The sequence below is a fragment of the Juglans regia genome, chromosome 7, assembly GCF_001411555.2.
Source record: "Juglans regia cultivar Chandler chromosome 7, Walnut 2.0, whole genome shotgun sequence".
Taxonomy (NCBI): Eukaryota; Viridiplantae; Streptophyta; class Magnoliopsida; order Fagales; family Juglandaceae; genus Juglans; species Juglans regia.
The window spans coordinates 5,517,077-5,519,807 of NC_049907.1; positions in this window are offsets into that span (position 1 = coordinate 5,517,077).

Here is a 2,731-nt window from a genome sequence, read left to right on the forward strand (position 1 = left end):
AAATCGAAAGGACTGCAAAAGAAAACGCATTTTAAAAGTTGTTTTCTTGTTTTTGTCCTTTTACGGAGTGGAATCCAATCAAACGCGTTTTAAAAGTTTTTTTTTATCTTCTACGAAGAATCCAATTAAACGCGTTAGATTGGATTCCACAAGAGTACCAGTAGGTTGTTCTACCGATCTTTGAGAGTGAAATACTTTTTATTCAGTAAAAAAAAAAACTCAGTTTTTTTAATCAAAATAGCCCATGGTTACATCAATTCCTATATAAACAAGAGTATACAGCTATATGTCAAGAATTCGTGAGACCATTTACGAGTGGAAGAAGAAGAGGCGGACGAGAAAGAGGGTAAATTGAATGCCATTGAGGAACAAGTTTATGCAATTCAATTCTGATACATAAGAGACGTCCACTAGTCTTTGGAAAACAAACAAGACCTTAGTAGAGAAGCAGATTGCAGCTTTGCAACTTCTTGTCAAGCCTTTGAGATGCCTTTCGGTGGGATTTGTCGTTAGCGTGGACCAGAAGCCATTGTCTCTGTTCAAACTTGTTGACAAAATAAAATGTATAGTAGATGCTAATTACAAAATATATATAAAAAAATTGATTTTAGTAAAAAATTAATAATAACTCTTGACAGTAATGGTAATGGATTTGTTCTTGAAAAAACTTCAGAAGAATCTTCTAACGAAGAATCCTCTGAAGACAAGGATATTGATTTGATTGAAAAGAATTTTCAAAACTTGAAAATTGCCATATTCTCTTCAAAAGGACCCAAACCAATGAGTCTGACGAAGAATTGGTACTCCAGGCCTACACCTCCTGATTTACAGTTTGAAGAAAAAGTTTTTCAAAACCAATCTTCTTATTCTGCTGATAAAGTTTACGAATGGAACCACATTCCCTGACTGGCAGAATTAGATACCAGAATGGTCAAAAAAGAAAATGTTCCATGGTCTCCTTCCTACACTGAACCAGGAATGGTCCAATCTTCTTTATCTGATACCAATACAGCGGAATGGAGAGAATATGGACTGAAGAAGAAGAGAAGGAAGGAGAATATAGAAGAATATAGCAAAGCAAATAAATATGCACAATTAAAGATAGGCGGTAAAACCGATCATATGCATGGATGCGATGCAAAATAAAGAAAATAAGACAGATAGTATGAAAATAAACATATTCATAAACTTTAACAAAGATTACAAAGTTTATGGCACAAGGTAGAGCAGGATTTGCTCTTGGGTAGTAAGGGTAATAGGCAGAGAGTAGTAGATAGCTTACTAGATTGTTTTCGCTAAAATTATCTCTGCCTAGAAATGAAATGAGGTTCTCCTTTTATAGATGAAGGAGTTCCTGTTACAATAAGAATCCGTGACTAACAGCTGTCATTTACTGTTGAAGCACGGGTAGGTAAAAGCAAAAAGTAAATCCGTGAGTGAACAGCGTTAGTACTGTTGAACCACGGGTGTCATCATTGTGTCTGGCTGCTGGATGCTGCTTTCGGCACAAAACGACAAATCTTGTTTAAAGGAGACTGGTCAGTGGGTCTGTCCATGTGTCTTCTTTGAACTCAAGTAGTAGTTTGACAGAAGTGAATCTTCTGCCAGGTAGCAAGTAGCAATTATTCTTCGTCTGTGTCTATCCCGATAAATCCGGAATTACCGAAGAGATTGCTGTATGAAGCCTCTGATGCAGTGTCTGAATCATCTTCAGATTTGCTTTGAGACTTTGATAATGATTCTTTTAAAATGTTGATTAAATCCTTTTTATTAAGTCTATCGAAGAGTAAATCTGTTTTCTTCTTGGACTTAGAGGATTTGCTGGATGAACTGTCCTTGTCCTTTACCCCCCCGGATTTTGTTGGAGAAGCAGGGGCCTGAAGTAATGGGTATTCAGGTCATTTGGATGGTCCAGCCATGATCTTTGGGAATTCCTTAATATTCTGCAGATTGGGAGCAGACTGGGGAAAATCCTTGATCAGTAAATCAACATTTTTTTGATTATGGGCGAATTTATCCCACCATTTTGTGAAATAAACTCGTGTCATTACATCACCATTTCTTTCATAGTTCCATTTGAAGATCCACGGGACGTGGTACTTCTTACAGAAATGCAAAGTATGATGAAATTTTTTGGAATGTTGGTCCAGGGTTGGACCAACTTTAGCAGAAAAATGTTGATAAGCTTTTAAGAGCTCATCAGGAAGATTTTCAGGAATTAATCCGTATTGGTTCCACCATTGGATGAATCAAAGAGGAAAATTTCCTTTGAATTTTTTATCAAAACATAAGAACCAGGAATGGTTCATATGGGGAGTTTGGAAGAACATGAAGCGCTTCCAGGCATCAATATAATCAAAATAAGAAAAAGCAGTGTCTATTTGTTCAAGTCGTTTAGTAGAAGAGGGGGAGGATCCCCATTCCGCTTGAGTGATGACTCGATGGATATAGGCACTGTGGTAAATTAATTTGTTGGTATCAACCTTATCAGGAATAGGTTTGATGACCAAGGAATTTGTTTGAATTAAAATACTGGAATAAAACTGGAGATTTTTCGAGAAATCTTCAGGTATCCAGTGGAAAAGAGGAGGAAAGTAAGAAGAAGAAATTTGGAAAACATCTGTATATATCGTGCTATTGGGCTCGATATGAAACAGATATGAAACAAAAAAATTTTTCAAATACTCAGCTTTTCCTTTTGGGAGGAAAAATTGAGGAGTAATAGGAATTG